The sequence below is a fragment of the Astyanax mexicanus genome, chromosome 17, assembly GCF_023375975.1.
Source record: "Astyanax mexicanus isolate ESR-SI-001 chromosome 17, AstMex3_surface, whole genome shotgun sequence".
NCBI classification, from domain to species: domain Eukaryota; kingdom Metazoa; phylum Chordata; class Actinopteri; order Characiformes; family Acestrorhamphidae; genus Astyanax; species Astyanax mexicanus.
In genome coordinates, this window is record NC_064424.1 from 15,384,604 (window position 1) to 15,406,188 (window position 21,585).

Sequence of the window (21,585 nt, forward strand, 5' to 3'; positions counted from 1 at the left end):
GGGACAGTTTTAACTTTTTTTATTGAGCTCACCAGAACTGTTTTACTGACGTTTATCTGTTCTCCAGGAGCCATGTCTGCAGCTCAGGTCAGTGGGGGGGTGGTTTAAAAGAAGGCACAGCCCAACTGAGCCTGTCTTTATAGACAAGCTGTGAATTGTGGGTAATGGAATGAACTACTTGGTATTTTTCTAGGGGGTAAACCAGTGTCCTAACAGAGAACTAAAACCCTAAACAGTATTGTTCGTATTTAATATTTAGGACTAACATGTTGCCTGTATGGTTGTTTTTGTTGCTGATTGAGTGTATAATACTGTACAGTTAAAAATAATTGTTTAAAATTAAATTTTAAAAAGTGATTGTCCCTGCTATTTAAAATTGACTGAGCCACTCTTTTAAAAAGGGACTGTGTGCTTTTTTTTTCTTTCTCCCCCCCCCCCCCCCCCTTTCTTTTTTTTTTTTTTTTTCTCCTTTCTTTCCCGGAATATTAATATATTCATGGCTTTACCTCTTATGGTGGTGGAGGGTGCTTCCTAAACCAGAAGTTTGTAACAAAGTTCTTCTATGCTAAGAATAAATAAAATGATGGATTTTGACTCCTTAATGTGCCTCCTTGCCTTGCATTTGGTCACAACCTGACAACTATAGCTATATTTAATATTAGAAATGCACAAAACAATAGTATTAGAATGAATGAACGAATGAGTAACAATATTAAGCATTATATTTAATGTTTAATACTTAATATTTCATGTTTTATTAACTATAAAGGATGTGTTTAATTCTTCTCAATAAAATACAAGACAACTTTTACATAGAACTGCATACATAATGACACAGAATACAATGATGTGGTGCATCACACACTAAGAGAAGCTTTTATTCATACAGTTTTTCAAGTTAATGCAATCAAACTGTTGGATGTGTTAATTAAGATGCATTATGACAGGTATTATTGCAGTTATGGCAGGTAGAAGATGCCATGCAGAGAATGTTTTCTGGTAATTACTTCTTGTCATTCTTTCTTTATAATGATGATTAGAAAGGATTTACTTTAAAACCTGTGCCTGTTCAACCCGAGCATTAGAATGAACATATTACAAAGGAGTCAGTTATTAAAGTTTATGGATATAAACTCCAATGCCAAATGTTTTGCTTCAAATTTACTTTTCTTAAGGTTGAAGTTGTTGATCTCTTGAATGCTATTCCTACTCAGTGAGAAACTACTATAAATAATCCAGCTTATCTTGTGTAACAAAAAAATCCTGGACCACATTTGCCCAAATGTTTTCTTGGTAACTTGTAAAGGCTTTTTGCTCAATAGTCAAAAGTTTTTTTTCCTCCAATGTAAAAGAACCTTGAAGTCATTCAGACTATGAAGGAACACATACGGAATCATGTAGTAACTGAAAATAAAAGTTAAGCAAAACAATACTCTGTGAGGCATTAAAATGGCTCTTTTCTTCATTTCATGAAGCTCTCTATGCACAATTCTTGAGCTAATCTGAGCGCCACGGTGATTGACTCTACAGAAAGTTGGTTCCTCTGTGCACTATTCTCCTCAGCGTCCACTGACACCCCTCTGTTTTTTTACATTTCTTTAATACAATACCACTGACAGTTGACTGTGGAATATTTAGAAGTGAGGACATTTCACAACTGGACAGTTGAATTCACTGAGCTGAGATTAGGACATGCAAAGGCAAGCAAATTATTATTTTTCTCTCTCCTTCTCTCTTGCTCTCCCTCCACAGGAAGTGCTGCTGACTCCACCACCTGCAGACCAATGGGAGGCCTGGCTGGAGTATTGGGGGAGGAGCCAACCTTTTAAATGCAGAATCCAAAATGGCTTCCAGAGAGGGAAAGAGGACTGTTGTTACACTGTGCCCCTTTTAAAATGTAGTTTTAATTCTCATTTTGAGTGTTTTACCTGCATGTTAACTAAATTGTTATTTTTAATGAGGTTAAACTCTGTTTTAGAGATATGCTTTGTTTTAATGGGTTTTGCCTGTTTTTTCTAGTTTTGTTTAATAAGAGATTGGTCTGTGCCACCTGGGGTTTCAGGCAGGTAAAAAGGTGCACCTGTATGTTTAAACATGGCAGGTTCAAAGCTGTCATGTCTAAAGTTTCAATAAAAGTAAAAGATGCATTTTATGCTGTGCAAGGGATTTGAACTCAATCTAGCTTTAACCATAACCAATTTATGGTTGCTATGTTCTTAGCATATACATTTTTTTATTTTCTTAAGATTAGCCAACTGACAAAAGTAGTAATAGTAGTTTTAAACTGTTTAAAGTTTGGTTTAGCTTCCACCACCACTGCAACGGGGGAATCTCCTAATCTGCCTGCCAAACAATCCTACCTTGCACTACAATCCCAACTGGGGCCTCAGCAATCCAGTTCAACTCTGCTGCTCCAATACAATAAGCTGGACTTGCGTTGCCTAATATGGTGCTTAAATGTATAATGAAATTTAAACAACTTGATGTACATTTAATGTACATGTTAAATTAGATTTGTGTTGTGTAGCAATAACACTCCAAATAAAGGCCTACAGCAGGCTGCAGGTTTTCCTTTCTCATGGTGGCACATGCTATCAGCTGTTTTTCAAACTTTTCTTGTTTTTAAAATGCAGAAATTTAAGGAATTATAGTTATGGGTGTAAACAGTGTCTTTTGCCATTGTCTCAGAGTTGAATTCTCAGTGAATTCTGGGTATTTCCATTTGTTTACCTCATTGAGTCACTAACCAATGCATGCTTGCTTTTCACAATGGAGCAACCAGGGGCATAGCAGCAAATTCTGGGCCCTGTACGTTCTCAATGTCAGTGGGCCCCTATTCGTGCTAAAACACAAGGAATGTGAGCAAAAAAAAAATTTCATGGGCCCCTCTGCTTGCTTGTGCCCTGGGTAGGTAGACGGTCCACTTCCGACGGTCACATTTCTGAAAGTAGAAAAGTGGCCTGTCTGAAGAGAAAGTGGAAAAGAGAGGAGAGAAGAAGGAATCTGAGGAGACAGTTAAGGACGCTCCCCCTCTATTCCAAGCCTGAGGGAGCGCAGCTGCCAGGCGCTTCTGCTTATCTTTGGGCTTCTCCTGAAGGAATCAGCAGTGCTCTTTCTTTTTTCTCACTCATTTACGCACTCACTCACCCATAAAACTAAAATAACTAAATATAAAAAAACATGGAAATGTTCTAATAAGAAACTATTTGGGCTTTAGTTTCCCAGTGCTGGGAGCTCTTCTCGGCGAGAGGTAATTAGAGCTCAAAGCTGTGGTAAACTTCACAAAAAACCTTTAAGATCATCTCGCTTCATGGTCAACATCATCTTAAATCTTACTTCACGGATGGTCGTTAACACAGACTGGGGAGTAACGACCTTTTCTGAGCCCAGTGAAGAAATAAAAGCCATTAAAAGTTTGAGAGATCACACACACATTACAGCACAATGAGAGAAAAGCAAGGAAAACAGCGTACGACCCAGCGAGCCAATGATCGCTGCTGGCAGCTCTTCTAATCTCATGCAGAACAACATAAATAAATAAACAGAAAGCTGAATTATTAGCGCCACTTGTCCGTGGTTCTGGTAGTTCTGTGGAGTAGTAATTAATGTCAAAGCCGGCGTACTAATGAGGGGTGGTGAGAGGCTCTGTAGGACGGAGAGCTGTTGGTGAGGAAACTGCTGAGACTGAGGAGATTAGGAGGAAGAAGTGTGATTGGAGAGAGAGAGGCCGAAAAAGACAGATGATATATAGGATTAATGACTTGATTATACAACACATGCTCCAATTATTTTGATTAGGCCACACTGGAGGGCTTGTTTTAATCATTTATTTTCCTACAGGCCTCAAGAGGTCAGAAAGATTAAAGACTTCTGATCTCAGTGGGCCTCTGTTTATTTGTAGTTTGGGCATCGTATGGCTTAAAATTAAAGTAGCATCCAGCTTCTTAAAATTCATAGCATTATTACAAAGATCAGTAATTAGCAGAATTAGTCTACTAACCCTTTAGTTTAGTATTGAATACTAGATGCAAAAAAATGAATAGCACCAAATAAGCTTAAATACATGCATATCTATTATTCTGATATAAACAAGCTAGAGAATCATTTAAAGGAGCTGTATAATGGAAGACCTTAATGTGTTTGAAGTAAACAAGTTTGATGTAGTACATTAACCCTTATTAGCCCATTAGAGCCTGGACCCAGTAAATCTGTTAATCCATTAATTAAGCAGCTCATTAGCGGTGTTTCTTGTTGAAATCAATACTCAAGTTCTTTGAAATTTGTAGGTGTTTTTAGTGTTTTAATCTTTAAATATTTAGAAAATAAATCATTTGTCTGTGTGTGTTAGCAAGCAAGGCTGATCTACTGCTCATCCCAGGAACTACAGGTCTTTACCACAATCTTACTTTGAGAATTTACTGGCCATGAACAGTTATCATTCTTGAGCCATGTTGCAAATCTGACTTTCATGCAGATTTCTCCTCTAGAACATCTAGAGAATTTGAAAGTTGCTCTCTAAGGCTTGACTACTGTAACTCCCTACTGGCTGGTTTTCTGTTGCAAGACACCAAGCCCCTGCGACTGATTCAGAATGCAGCATCTTCAATCTTTTGTAGTTCAGCCATGTGACTTCTCTGTTGCATTTCCTCCACTGGCTTCCTATCACCCCGCTCCCTCATCAGATTCAAAACCTTGACACTGGCCTATAAAACTAGCTTCTTCAAACTTGATTGCAATGGTCAAAGCCAGATCTGCACCAAGAGCTCTTTGAGCTTCCAATAACAGAAGACAGACATCTTTCTTTTGTTGTGGCACCAAGGCAGTGGAACAAACTTCCACTGGATTTCAGAACTGCTCTAGCAGTCTTAAAACACCAACTCAAGATTCATCTTTCCAAACTAACCATTTTCTCCTATACGTCTAAACATTATTGAAGTTTGATGTATATCTTAAAACTAGTCTCTACATACTAGCTATGAATATATTTTTTAAGTAATCAACAAAGCACAAGTTGCTCTGGAAAAGGGCATCTTCTAAATACCCTGTGTAAAAGTTAAGACGTAAAAGAGGTAGGATGCAAATACAAGTCAGTCTTTATTGGTAGCCATTACAAAACAAAAACTAAGACCAAAAACAGACAATAAGACTATAAAACAAAGAACTTACAAGGTCTATCAAACAAAAAGAGCAAAACTAAACAAAAACAAACTAAAGAAATAATGATGAGTCGTTCGCGAACAATCCGGCTCTTTGAAGTGAATGATTGGAACCGGCTCCACAGTGGGAGCCGTTTTAGGATACTATTTGGCAGCAGTTTTTTTTCCTTCAGTATCTCACTGTCTCTCCGCCTCCCTGTCGTTGCGCTTGTGCTTTGCAAGTGCCACATAGTCCCACCCCCTCTCAGTCGGTGCCTTAATGTCTCCACTGTCCGCATGTCAAGCATGTGTTCCACACACCTGACCAATCACACGCAGCTTTCAATTACGTGACGGGGTAACACTGAAAAAAAAAATTGTCCACTTTGTTATGCAGCGTTTTTACTCATCACAAGTACTTAAAAATGTCAATAATGAAACAAAATGTTATAAAATTAGTTTTAAGCTATTAATTAATTCTTGTAAAAAACATATATGGGGAGTCGTTTGGGAGCCCAAAGAGCCGGCTCTCCACAGTAAGAAGAGCCATAAGAGCCGCATCTCAAAATAGAGCCGAAAATCCCATCACTATAAAGAACAGCAGCAGGACTGAAGCTCAAACTAATAGCAAAAACATAATACAACAGGATAGACCACAACAGGCTCAAACAAAAAGCATGACAGGGAACAAAGAAACACATTAGTTATTTATACACAGGCACAGACAAGGGACACCTGGGGAAGTAACGAGGGACGGAGTTACAAATGAGTTAGGGCAAGGCTAGGGTGGAGACAGGATAATAACAAAAGAGCACATGGTTGGGAAAACAAGGCAGGAAAACAGAGGAGGGAAAAACACAAGACAGATACAGGCTAAGGGGTGACACCCTAAATGTACATTTCTTAAACACACCATAATGCATTCAGATGACAGCTTCATCCAGTTTCTGCTCTGCTGTTTTAGGCATTTCTTCAGACTAATATTAATGTTAAATGACTAGCTTTAGCATTCCCTGTCTTATTCTAGACTTGCTGAGAAAACTGTTGTGCGTCATGCAGTGCCCCCTGGGTAACGGAGTTTATATATTGTCATCGTGAATTATCCAGGAGCTCATATATGGAAAGAGCAGAAAAGATTCTGGCAAGATACTGGCCCACATCGAGCGCACACACACAATATGTACATATACATACAAGTTCAGCATTAAACGTTATTAAAATTGCACTGTATGATATGGTATATAGTAGATCAGTTTATAGGTATGAGTGCTGTAATGTCATGCGGGAATGCTGCAGGAGCAACGTACGATAGCATGTATCATTTATGCGTGATAGAACGAGCACAGAGTCAACGTGATTTGTTACAGCTTTGTCCATTACCTTTATACACTCAAGCACCCGGGCTAGCAGCACTTTGTCGCATTGTGCGAGGCAGTGTACTTTGTGGTAATCACAAGCATATGCATTATTCACTTAATGCATTATTCAATTCTAGTGGGCACACTCTATAAAGTACAAAGGTAGAATGCTTCAAAGCCTAACTGCTCGCTGCACCTTTCTCTCCACGAGCGAGGAAGTGGATGTTTTAGGCTAGCAGACAGGGGGAGTGGGGCTACAAGACAGAGCTTTGAAGCAATTACATTTGATAAAGTCAGTTTTGCACTTTTAAACAGAGGAGTAATTTCAACAAACAGTTGTTCCTGACTTACGGGGTATGAGGCAAAATTGGGCGTCATTAGGCTTCTCGCTGTTTTAACATGATGTTTCTTTCTTTCTCTTTTAACCATTTTTCATTCGATTTTCTCTTATTTTCTCCCCAGTTATCGTAGCCAATTCCAAAATGTATTGTTTGTCACCCCAGTTGTACTACACCACCACACTGGTAGATAAGAGGCTAGCATGTGCCTCTTGCAGGGAGTGTGAAGCCTGTTTTTTAACTACTGGCTATGTAGACCTGCCAAATACTGGAGTGCACAGAGGAAGGCTGCATGCTGCCATGCAGCGCTACAAACACTCGACTGGGTTCTATATTACACAGCAATGGGGAGAAAGTGGCTGTCTTTTTTTTTGCTCCCAGTATTGGCTCCCAGTAATACCTTACACTTGTGAAAAAGAAATATACTTAAGTTATGCTGAAATAGGTCTGTACTTAAGTTATGTTATTTTGGAACCAATGATTTGTACTTAATTACTACTTATTTGTAATTAAAATTATATCAATTTGCATTAAATTCATATTGAGCATACTAGTTTTATGTTATTTTTTGCCACTATTTAACAAATTTAAGTATATTTATGTGAGCTGTCCGACTGAACACTAAAAATCTATTTACAAAAGTGCTCTGTATTTTGAGGTTGTTTACAGTGTACCAGATGATTGATTATACCGTATTCACTCTGTTTGGATGCATGTTGGGGGATCCACTCTCTGAGCATCGAGATTTGTAAAATTTTCCAATATAATATAATGACATTGAGTATTCCAATTAATAGGGGAATTAATTAATATCAGAGATATCTCATTGTCCTGTGATTTATGTGATTCTTGTGCATTCCAGCAGCTCCCTGATGCCCACAAATCATCAAGAAAGTTGTTATATCATGCTCACTTGTGCATTTTTTGGGAGAAGTATAATTAAGAGTTTTCTGTGACATAAAGAACATATTGGTTGGTATCTTCTTGTGTTAAGGCCTCAACCATCATCATCAGTGAGCTCTGTTGGTTGGGTTTTACATTGGGATTGGTCTAGGCCAGGGGTGTCCAAACTTTTTTTGTTGGGGGCCAGAAGGAGAAATATATTTGAAGTCACGGGCCACAGACTCTGTAATAAAACAAATAAAATAAAATTAAATATACCACTTTAAATAATACATTTTCCTGATTACTTTCATTTACACACCATTTTACTTGACTTACTATCTTTATTTATCTTTGACAGTGTTGTGTAAACTAAGATTTTTCAAATAGATGTTTCATTTCATGATTTCTCTTAATATTAAACTCCTTAATTACGACAACATTAGACTCTGGCCCGTTTTTCTGCGCTAGAACTGTGCACTCTCTCCGCTTTTAGACTCTTTGGCCCGTTTTTCTGCGCTACAATTGTGCACTCTCTCCAATTTTAGACTCTTTGGCCCGTTTTTCTGTGCTACAACTGAGCACTCTCTCCACTTTTACACTTTTTGGCCCGTTTTTCTGCGCTACAACTGCACACTCTCTCCACTTTTAGAGTCTTTGGCCCGTTTTTCTGCGTTACAACTTCCCTCTCACCGCTTTTAGACTCTGTGGACCGTTTCTGACACCTAGTGTTCAAACTTTGAATCTCACATTATAAAAACCTGATTAACAGCGGGCCAACTTTCATTCTATTTCTAAAATACCTCGCGGGCCGCTCCAAAAAAGGAAACGGGCCGCAGTTTAGACACCCCTGGTATAGGATATGTGTTCGCTAGACTCTGACTCTATGACTCTGAATCTCTGAGCTCTATGGGTGGGATTTAGACCTGACATCTCTCTTTCTTGGTTAAAATATCTATTTAGCTTCATGTTTTTATTCAGTTCAGAGAATATAAAGGCACTTACCCTGCCTGTATTACCCATGGTGGGCTAAACGACTGGAGAACATGTAGACGTAGAAATTCTGCAGGGTGGGAGGTCTACAATATGAGCCTTGGAGTAAAATTACATCAAATATTACTAAATAATAAACATAATTTAAAAAGTGTGAATTGTCACAAAATCTGAGTTTCCCACTTGCAAATACCTGTGGTACAAATGGTAATTCCCAATCTGACACCCACTCAAAAGCAGCTTAACTTAAACACCACGTAGTTACAAGAAAATGATATTTCAGCTGTATGACCGGCCACCACAGTTCATTATCCATTTTATTCACACATTCTGAGAAGCTTTGCATGACTTGTTAAGATAAATATCCAGAAGAGCATGAACAGACAATAGGTTTATTTGACTTAATGACCAATTACCTCCTGATTTGGTATGGCATTATCACCCTACATAACAGTCAAACAAGTAGCATACTTTGCTTGTAGAGCTGCAGTATTTCTTTACCTCAGTCAAAAAAAAGCCCTGCCTTTTATTACTGGAGGGTTAGCCGTCTGCTAACGTGCTCTGCCCTCTCTGGGGAACTTGCCCTCAGGGAACCTTCAGGGAACTTGCCCTAGTGGGCAAATAACACACAATGTTAGCCCTATTGTTACTTTGCCGTGCTGCTATCGGCCTGTTATTGGTTAGGTAACCACCAGACTCTCAGCCAGACCAAGCACTGAACCTTGTGTAGCTGTGGGAACCATTAATTGAGGAAATATGACTTTAATGGAGCACACGCCACAATATCAATACTGAAAACACAAACTAACTCAACCTGAAACCAAGATAAACCAAAATAAACTTATGAAATCTTAAAAAAAAGTTCTACCAGGAGACTCTACTGCTCTAGCTTTCTAGCTTCCATTTCATGCTGATGTTTTTTTTTTTCCTCCTTCCTCTCCACGTTGTATGTTAGGATCTGTCCATCAATGACTTCAACTACCACGGCTGATGTGGTTTGTTCAGTTGTTGATTATGGAAAAATTGTTACCTCAGGGGATGGTTTGGGAAGGCACACACCTGTATAGGTTGTGAGGTGATCCCTTGTGAGTAAAGTTGAATAGGATATTATAGGGAGGGACGGATATTACACATTACAAATGAGGCATAATAGTGGGTGCACGATAAGTAGAACTTCCATTTCTAAAGTTGTACCAGGAACACATCATAGTATGCATGATCACCTGTGCAATTCGATGGTAATGAGTCTGACTGGCAGCATCTGGATATAATTGACTATTTAAACAGACATAAGTCCCCACAAATAGATAGATTCAGATTCAGATTCAGATTCAGATCTAGCATTCGATAAACACATATCTAATGTTACTAGAACAGCTTTTCTACACCTCCGTAATATTGCCAAGCTAAGAAATGCCCTATCACTGCATGACGCAGAAAAATTAGTACATGCCTTTATTACCTCAAGGCTAGATTATTGTAATGCGCTACTGTCTGGATGTTCGGGGAGTAACTTAAATAAACTTCAGCTAGTTCAAAATGCTGCAGCCAGGGTCCTTACTAAAACGAGAAAATTTGACCATATTAGTCCAGTACTATCAGCACTGCACTGGCTTCCAGTCAAATTCCGCATAGACTATAAAATTCTCCTGTTAACGTATAAAGCCCTACACGGGCTCGCTCCTGAGTATTTACAAGACCTCATCTCCTGTTATGAACCACCGCGATTACTTAGATCTCAGGGTGCTGGTTTATTAGTAGTTCCTAAAATTCAGAGGAGCTCTGCAGGAGGAAGAGCTTTCTCTTATAAAGCGCCTCAACTCTGGAATAATCTCCCCGAATATGTTTGGGACTCAGACACAGTCTCAATCTTTAAGTCTAGACTGAAAACTTACTTGTTTAGTTTAGCTTTTGGTAATTAATGTTTTTCCCTTTAGATAAGGCTGCAGATTCAGGGGTTCATGGACAGAGGAAATTGTGGTAAACTGAGATGCTGGTGCTGTTGTTCTCCCACTGCACACGGTCACTCAGGTTTGTGGACGGTGGAGTGGGTGGATGCCAGTGTTTCAGGGAGCCTCCATGTCTATGTTACCTTCTGGCTCTCTGCCTTTAGTTAGGCTGTTTTATTTAGATCTGCCGGAGTCATTTGCCACACTCTGATAATGTTTTATATTCTCTGTTTTACATAAATCCAGTCAAAACTAATTCCATCTCTCTGCCTTCCTCCGAGTTACTGACTGCCCACCTGTCTGACCCGATACCGAGGGATGTTGGACCCTCAGGCTCTCATGTCCTCTGTCTGGCCAGACTGGAAGTTTCTGAAGTCAGCTCTTTTCCATCCACCACCACAGATCAGCTGCTCATCATCCATCTTACTCTATAAGCCATTAGTGGAGCTGCTATACACCTGAATATATAAAACCTATGTGGATGTATGAAAGACTTTTTAAAATTAATTTAAAAGCCATTTGACCAGTGATATGATGGTCCCCCCTTTTATGTGAGTCTTGGTCCTCCCAAGGTTTCTTCCTCCTCCTGCAGCTCTGAGGGAGTTTTTCCTTGCCTCCGCGCTCACTGGGGGTTCTGTATTATGTATTTTCTATGTTTAATGTTTTGCCTGATTCTTTGTCCTGTAATCATGTTTCTGTAAAGCTGCTTTGTGCCAACACCAGTTGTAAAAAGCGCTATACAAATAAATTTGATTTGATTTGATTTGAAATACACAGCTCTGGAAAAAAATAAGAGACCATATAAAAAGTTTCTTTGATTTTACCAAATTAAAAACCTCTGGAATATAATCAAGAGGAAGATGAATGATCACAAGCCATCAAACCAAACTGAACTGCTTAAAAATTTGCACCAGGAGTGGTATAAAGTTATCCAAAAGCAGTGTGTAGGACTGGTGGAGGAGAACATGCCAAGATGCATGAAAACTGTGATTTAAAAACCAGGATTATTCCACCAAATATTGATTTCTGAACTCTTAAAACTTTATGAATATGAACTTGTTTTCTTTGCATTATTTGAGGTCTGAAAGCTCCATATCTTTTTTGTTATTTCAGACATTTCTCATTTTCTGCAAATAAATGCTCTAAATGACAAGTTGTTTATAGAATAAAACAACAATGTTAATTTTACTCAAACATATACCTATAAATTTTAAAATCAAAGAAATTGATTTAGACCCCCTCGAACCGACTGTATATATTTAATATTGTATATGTATTTTATCAGTTTGTGGTGTGACATTTTTCCATTGAAAACTCACGTTTAGAGAATGCTACAAATAAAAGTCAAATTTCATTCAACATGTGCGTGTAATTTTTTTTATAATGAAGTGTTCCTACGTGCGCTAAAAAGTGCCCTTTTTCCCCCTGAGCACTTGCCCCCCAAAATGTCTGTGCACGCCACTGTTTCTCAGTGTGTGTTTGTGTGCAGAGTATGGAGTCGTGTACTCTAGGTGTCATAATGCCCTCACCTGTATCCTTAGATACATATTAAAAGTTAAATAACACAATAATATATTTCAGACTAAGGATCTTAAACTTCTTTATCTTTTCAAACTAAATTAATGACCTGAAATGAGGATAAATTACTGTCCAGGGGCCGAACGCTACAGATGCTTACACAGATCACTTAGCATTTGCTCCCATTACAGCCAACAACACAAGCAGAAAAGTAGCAAAGCAAACTGGCTCTGATTGCTCTTTCATCCCAAGCTTTACTAAAGCAATTCCCACGCAGTGACCCCTAAAGTATGATGACTGCACCAGCTCGTTTTTTAATTGTTTCATTATGTTTATTGGCTCCTTATGTCCACAGAAACCTCCTCTGTGGCCTTCAAAAAAATGACTATCAAACCTGCTGCGCCAAGCACACATCCTGTTACTTCATTAACATGCACAAATTTGAATTTGTTCATTAGACTTGCAAATGCTGGCATTTACATTCCCTGGTGTGTCCAACAACACAGCAATGCTCAAACAATAAAAAAACAACTACAAAGGATTTCCTCATTACAAAATATTTTAGAAGGTAAATGAAGCATGTGATGGTGTGAACATTATCATCATGTTCCACTCGACTGAAACAAACAACCCCCTCCCATACTGAATATAATATCTGAATTCCCACTAAAACCTTTAAAAAACTCTAAATACCTATACAATATAGGTATATATCTATATAGGTATAGTTAATATAACTATATAAATAATGGAGATCATATCATGATCATATCCACATCATCAATTATTGAACAATAAAAGCTGAATGATCCCAAACAAAAAATGGAAATTAAAATATATTGAATATATACAGCTCTGGAAAAAAATAGACCACTTCAGTTTCTGAATCAGTTTCTCTGATTTTGCTATGTATAGGTATATGTTTGAGTAAAATGAACATTGAACGTTGTTTTATTCTATAAACTAAGGACAACATTTCTCACAAATTCCAAATAAAATATTGTCATTTAGAGCATTTACTTGCAGAAAATGAGAAATGGCTGAAATCACAAAAAAAGATGCAGAGCTTAAATAAGCCTCAAATAATGCAAAAAAAAACAAGTTCATATTCATAAAGTTTTAAGAGTTCAGAAATCATTTTTAGTGGAATAACCCTGTTTTTTTTTAAACAGTTTTAATGCATCTTGGCATGTTCTCCTCCACCAGTCTTACACACTGCTTTTGGATAATATTATGCCACTCCTGGTGCAAAAATTCAGGCAGTTTAGATTGGTTTGATGGCTTGGGATCATCCAACTTCCTCTTGTTTATATTCCAGAGGTTTTCAATTTGGTCAAATCAAAGAAACTTATCATTTTTAAGTGGTCTCTTATTTTTTGTCCAGAGCTGTATATTCTAATATATTCCAATATAATGTATTCCCAATTTGTAATGAATTGGCCACATGTTTGTTTAGGTCAAATTTTGTAAATATTTAAAAACACAGTTAATTTTTATAATAGAGTAAAAAGTATATCCAGCAGTAAAATTATATTTAAAAAAAGATTTGGTGATCGGGTGAATGCAGGTTCGAATCCCGTTCATGCAGCTTCTCCTCAGCTGCCGGAACATGATAACACCTCATAACTTATATTATAGATGTGTGCATCCCCTAGCCATGCCCTGAGGTATAACAGTTAATGCTCAGTTTACATACTGCTATCTCATGTGCCTCAAATGAGCAGTTTATGCTGTAAAATCAAGCTGTTTATGTCTGAATACATCGTGCACTTCATTTGCATCACTCTTGAATGGAGCTAAAAAGCATTATTAACCTCCATTGATGGCAGAACATACTTCAAAAAAAAATCTTGAGGCATCCTGTGCTACATTTCTATAATAGAGTTTTTACAGAGACGTTGTGAAGCCATGTTCTTCATACCAGAGACTCAATGCAAGCTGATCAAGGTAGAAACAAGGCTTTGAAAACTGGTTGAATAAAGTGCAAATGAGCTCAACTTGACACTGTATGGGACTGATTCAAAACAGGCTTTGCTACACATTGCACATTGATTGGTTATTTTGCTGCATTTCAAGACTCCTACACATGCTTTCAAAGGCCAAATGCAGGAAGCTTAGAGCCCTGGGTGACACGTAACATCTGTGATGGCGTAACTGAAGGTAATCTCTCTGTTGTTTTTTGTAAGAGACTGCTGAAAGTTTCTTAGTATCTATAGAAGAATTGAGTATGTGAAGAATATGTGAGTTTTTAGAACTTCCAGAATCTCCACATAAAGAATCTATTCTCTATAATCTTTTTTTAAACCCTAAATCCAAGGTAGGCACTGTTTAGAAACTCATATATTTTTAAATATAATTGATTTCCGTTTTTTTCTCCATTTTCCGCCAATTTAGCTAGGCCAATTGTCTTACCCATTCAGCTGCTAATCAGCTGAATGGGTCATCACCCATGGGACATCACCATCACTGGTGATGTCAAAACACAAGGACATGCCTCCTCTGATACATGTGAAGTCAGCCATTGCCTGTTTTTGAGCTGCTGCTGCTGCTGCTGCTGAGCACTCTATTTTTAATATAAGTATATACATCAAAATATACATATATTTTGTCTAGTTTTAGCCAATGGATTTTTTTTTGTAGAGTCGATGTAAAAGTTGATTTCCAATCTGGATCGTGGTCTGTTCAAAACAAGTTGCACTGCAGCATATATTAAGGTGAAGAATCAATTTAAACTGGGCTGGTGTGATGCGGTCTCCTACTCAGAGTGAATGAATCAGTCAGAGAGAGAGAGAACGCGCTTAGTTAACTCGTTAACTTCGTTTCTTTGTTTTTTACTATGAATGAATGAGCTACTGAGGTCTGAGTTTCCCCTTCTGAAGTCTCCATTGCTCCACCAGCTGCTCACATTCAGTAAATATAAGATGGATCCTCTTTTAGAGGCTGTACATGTGATTCAAGTACATAAAGACATGTGATGTGGCCAGAAGAACTCCCGCGAAAAGTGACCCGACACCCCAATTTTGGGAACAAATATATTAGGCTTAGCAGGGATGGTCGTTCCAGCACACTGGTACCATTAAACACAATATTTTGTTCCTTCTCCACTCACAAATGCTTCTGCTTTCTATTTAGAAAAAAAATAAAACCGACTGCCGATTTAGACATGTATCGCATTTTAACACCACATACCGAAGTGAAAATTGTGTAATTTACTTAAAAAATTAGGCCACTTTTACCTTCTGTGTAAATAAAGCCATAAAATGTCCCTGATACCTACAGAGTAAGAGTAACAGGCCAGTTCCCTGGCTAATAGGCTCCCACCCACTGCTTTATGAGCTGCCATTGTTGTTGTGGTGTACACTTCCTAGACGTTAGCATTTAGTTGGCCGTAGATTTCCACTGAGGATTTGTGAGCCGGTCTAAAGCTGATGCATGTGAATTTTAGCCTCCTGATGGAACGTAAAGGAACGTAATTGCCAAATGTGTCAGCGAAAGCATTTCTGCAGCTGCAAACCGCCACACCTGCAGAATGTCACTCTACGACAAGCCCACCGAGGCCCACTCAGCAAGCCCACCCAAGAGAGGAGCGACAGAGCTAGAACGACTGCTAAATACCATGCACAGAGTAGAAAAACAGCCATGAGTCATCCTGCATGCTTAGCAGCGTTGCTTTATAAAATGTATGGGTATAGCTGTTAAATTAATAAAGAGCCCATTATCTTGGAAGGAAAAGTCAGTACCACACAAACAGGGTGACACAAATGTTAATTGAGCAAATATATGAATGCAAAAGGCTGTCATGCTTTAACATGGAATGCTTTAGGTGGATGTAAAACCACAGCACGGCTGCATTTTTCAGTGCATGTTTAATAATGAATGAGTTTTGTAATGCAGTAAGATCCCGTGGTGGAAATATATGTCAAACTTCTATGCATTGAGAAAATTGCTTGTTGTTTTATTGTGTTGTATTTTATTAACAGCTTTAAAAAAAAGTAGACAGGCTATGCAGTAAACACAAGGTCATAATTATTCCTTTGTGTGCCACATTGTCATTACTGTGAAGCGACCAAACAGGAACATACCCATTTAACAGCCCACGCAACCACATATACAGTGTCTAGGATACAAACATACAGAATTGACCCTCTTTTATGTTTTCTTCTTTCATTGCATATATAAATGGAATCAAGAATGAGCAGAATTTACAAGAATTTACAAAAAAATACCTAATACCTGTTGAATTTCTTGAATTTCTAATTTAATAGAGGTCCTGGCAGCTGGTGCTTCTAGTTGTAAAGTAAAATGTATTCCAATTGTGGTATAAAGACCCATTACTAACCAGTTACTAGTTAAACAATATTTTTTACCACAAACATAAACAACATGAAGACAAAACAACTTGACTCACAACTCTCCACACAACTCTGGGAAAAGATAACTACTCTGAAGTAATTAATCTGATGCCGCCACCACCATGCTTCACAGAGGGGAAATGGTGTTTGTGGTGACATGCAGTGTTTTATATCCACCTACCTTAATGTCTAGTTTGATGTCCAGAAAGCTCCATTTTGGTCTAATTGTAGCCAGGTGGTGAATTGAGAATACACCTTTAAAATGTGTGTCTGTAACTTTAAGAAACACAATCAGAAGTGTTGTCACCCTGAGAGAGGAAAGGGAGGAGCTAAGAGCATGGTAGAGAAGGAGGCTCAAGCTGCAGTGAATGGTGGTGCTCCATTTTAGGATCCATCCAGAGCCATCCTAATGAAATAAGAGGTAAAAATCAGGAAATACTGAACAATATAAGGTTTAGTTGGCCTATAACAGTAGTAGATGCCTATATTGCCTTTCTTAACATGTATTTTGGATAAATCACAACCAGATGCGGGCAGATGGCATTGTTTGTGTGGGGTAGTGTGCTCCTCGTGTTCAAGCCTTGTATTTTTCTGGGTTACAGAAGCTGTTTATCCAAGTTCTCTTGATGAAATGCTCAAATCTTGTTGAGTAAAGCTGAGTAAATCGAGGTGAGCTTAAAAACAAATATAAAAAGAGCTCTGTTAATGGTATTAATGTGGTATTAATGTTATTTATCTATTTTCTGTAATTAGTGCCACTACCAAATACTGTACTGTGTTCTAAGTTGGGGTTTTACAGTGTATTAATTTTTATTTTTATTGTTTTAAATACAACAAAAATCAGAATAAAATACCCGAAAAACTTTCTTTTGTCATTTGGTGTGCGTTCTTTCCCCGGTGACATAATCAAATTAAAGAACCTTCTTGTAGCTGACATTAGAGTGGCATATACAAAATTTACCACAGCTCAGCTGCTGAAGTGTTTAACTCCTTCAGATAAGTCACAGGCGTCTTGGGCCACTGGTGGCTCAGTGAATAGAGCACAATTATGGTGAAATATGCTTGTCTTGCTGTTTCTTGGTGGCCTCCTGCACTATTCTTTTTATGGCATGTTCACTTAGTTTGTGAGGACGCCATGCCCAAAAGATCTTTATTATTGTAATACTGATTTGTTCTGTACACAAACAACACAATGTTTTTAATAGCTTGATAGTTGTTTTATATTTATATCCATTGTAAACAATATTTTACAAGGGAATATGGCTCAGCCAGTAAGAACAATACATAGATTTGTGAAGAAACATGTTGGCCGAAACAGAATGCAGGTTTTTTTTGTGTTTTTTTATCATGTAATGGCACAACAGCATACAAAATCTACTCTATGTGTCAAATGGCTCAAATGGTGACAAGGCTGGATTATTCACTAGGCCTTTTTTTAGCTAGGCTAAAACCTGATAACAACCTTCTGTAGTGTCCCCTTAAAATATCTCAGTTTAACTCCATAAGCTGAAGACTACTTTATTCAGACAGCTCCAAAAGCCGAGTCAGCTCTCTGTCAGTCACAGAAATCAGTGGAATCATAACAGGAAGAGTAACATCTGCTGACAAGATGACACATCTTCGTCGTCAACCCTCAGAAAATCTGTCAAAGGAGAAGCGAGAGGCGAAAGGAGCAAGAGGAGCCGCAGTTAGCTGGAAGGGGAGCAGAATCCTGTCCTGAACAGGGGCTGTCAAACACAGCCAAACTGCTTTATTTTAATAGCAATGGAAGAGTGAAGAGGGGGCAAACAGTCCTGGAGATATTCTGGTGGCTTTCCTACATTTTATTTTAGAGGTGTGACATCGTTTTCCTCGCAGATGGCTGTAGATCCCTGTGTTCTGTTTCGGGGGGATGAAGAAGGCAGGCTCAGCAACACTTCCTGACTTGGTTGAGTGAGTAATTCTTCCCTGTGAAGGCCTATTCATTCTCTCATTAAACATCTCATATATTTAGCCTCAGCCACAGCCGACGATTTTTCACTTTCAGAAAGTCAGGCAAGTGCACGGAGCACGTTCACCTCTATAATGTATGAGACCTGGTTGATGTTCCTGGGTGAGGTCTTGGTGCTCTGGAGGTACGTTTTTAGAAGGGTCGGTCGATAAAAAAGTTGAGCGCTCTGAGAGGCAGTTTTGTAACTCCGCCATTAGCATTTTCATGCTAATCACTTTGGGGTTATGTGTTGCACTCCAGTCAGACTGCATTAACACAGTGTTGTAGCGTGATGATTGTGAAGACATGCTAACCCAGACACGCTTTGCGCCTGACAGTTTAATCACTCAAATCCTCCCCACTTCCCCCTGGCCTCTGCAAGGTAGCGGATACACCCACTCAGAGGACGCGTCACATGTTACATAAAGCCACTTTCCAAGCGTCGGGCTGTGTGCGACGGCTTGTCTATAAATTCAACGTATTTGGAAATGTTTCAATATGCTTTTCACACTACATTTGTCAGGCTTGTGGCGTATCATTATTTTAAGCCTTAAACTCCTTCGAGCGGCAGTGCTTTTTTGAAAAAAAAAAAAGACCTTAGAGTAGAAAGATGAGGTTTTTTTTATTACATGCAAAAGCTAGAGCAGGTATTCGCTCATGCAGAATGATGAAATTATGCCTTTCATTTTCTATCCCTTCTTTTCTTGCTTTTGAGTAAAACAGGATGAAAATGCTAAAAAACCCTCTCACTATCTCACACTCTCTCACTGTCTCTCTCCACCCTCTATTTGCTATTGGGTAAAACAACAGCAGAGTCTCCAGTCTGGCTTGGGTAAATGTTACACGCTTCTCTCTTGACATTTAGCCTACGCTACGAGCCTCCGTGGCAGAGGAACAGACAAGTGGGCGGAGCCTGAGGCAGAACTCTTCCGCTTTGCCAAAGTCAATAAACACCTTGAAGCGACGTAGCGAGCTTCACTTCAGTCAGGGACTTATCAGCTCACGCTTTGGTGTCATACACGCTAGTTTGAGAGGATTATTCAAATAGTCAAAACAGGACTCAGACAACATGGTGACTGCTCTATAAATATTCATCATGCCGTACCCTCGCTACCCTGTCATCACTTAGACGTACGTGGCTTCATTCCTTTTCATCGTCCCTGCGACAATAGCAGAGAGTTTCAGAGGAAAAAAGGAAGAGGACGGCTATGAATTTAAGCCCATCAGCCTCTTCAAAATTGACCATTTATCACTCGCTTCCTATCTTTAAAAGACTCAGATTTAAAGACTTTGTTTCTGCTGTTAACTGCTTATCTTCTATTCACACTCAAATGAAACTCAAATGAAACACTATTGTTAGCTCACAGTTCACAGTTTGACTTAATGTGGTCCCAACCCCCTTAAAGACTGGGTCTCGAAGCAGCTGCTTTAACCACGCAGGCTATTGCTTAAAAGAAGTCATCAAAAGTAGGCCTTATTTTGCTCCAATTTCAGTCAGATTGCACAGTTTATCTGTTAGAATGCACCAGAAAGAAGAGCTGAAAGCAGAACACAAAGAGAAAAGAAAAAGTGGGAGAGAGACATCTGAGCAAATCCAGCTTCACTCTCTCTCTTTCTCTCTGCGTCAGATGCAGCTGAAAGTTACGGGTGTGTTGGGTCCTTCCCCCGTAAAAGACTATTAAATAACTAATGGCATAATTATACATTTATCTGATCTCTCTTTGTGCATTTTAAAAAGAAAATTTTTTTTCTTTTTCTTCCTCTCTGTTCATCTGAGGAAACTTGAGCTGCTGCTGCTGAATACAAAGCAGATTCTTTAGAGGTTCATTCTGATCCAAATCTGACACTTTTGAACCGAATCCACGGCATCACACTCATTAAACAACTCCGCTGACCTGAGTAGGAGGAGGGATTTAGTGAGGGTAGAGTCATGTATTATTGACTTGCCGTGCACAACCTCAACTTTGTTCACTAATGACTGTAATTAAGAGCTGAAAAACCAAGCACAGGCGCTTTTCTGAAACAGCACAATCATTTCACAAGGTTATCCATTTGCCAGCCTTTGAGGTTTTGTAAAAAAAAAAAAAAAAAGCGACATATCAGCTCTAACTGTTTTGCTAAATGTTTTGACAGTTTTGGAGCAATTGGTCCATCAATTTTTTTTAATTCATTAAAAACATGATTATTTTTTGTCATGCATTTTAATGATTGCAGGTCCTGTGCCACCTTCGAACCACCTTCGAACCTATGAAGGTCACTTTACTGAAAATTGGGCTATTTTATAAGGTTGGTTTGTGTTTTTCTGTCTTCACTATTACATTATATTCCCATGTGAGTCTGTAGCATTCTGCTAATTTATCATTTTTGCCTGAAATCAATGAGTTTGTTTTCACTGCTATTCTGGTAAAGCTATATTCTACACTCTTACAAATAAAGGAAAACTTTTATAGAATTGATAGTCAAGTGGTTGAGCTGGATATATATGTGATTAATTTAAATGAATCTATACACATTAATACTTTAATGCACATTACTCTACTTAGATAATGTTCTGTGTTTTGTTGTTGTGAAGACTGCCATCATAATCTGTTGTGCATATCCTTTTGAGACCCAGCGTCCTCATATGAGGACATTCCATTTCTGCTTCTCTGCACCATTATCCTTAATTTTTTTAAATGTTGACCCTTTAGCCTTATATGGAGACACTGCCTGTACTAATTAGTGGTCACATGACACCATTATACTTAAGTGACTAAAAACAAGATGTCGAGAATCCCAGTCAAAAGTTTCTATAGCCAGGTAAAAAAATATAATCGAATTTTATGTTTGAAACTGATCCCAAATGGCAAGGATACATTTTAAAATGTAAATATGAGTACCCTTGTTTTTTTCAGTTTTTTTTGCAAAAACGCTTCCTAGACAAAGAGAAAGTTAAGTTTCTATATTTTTTATACTTACAGGTTTTTTATAGGTAATCATGAATAGATAGAAGAAATAAAAATGCACACCAAGCTAAAGTCCAGGTCTCAGGAGGATATACTGCTGTTTGTTGCATATGCAAACAAACAGGAGTCGGATTCTGACTGGGGGT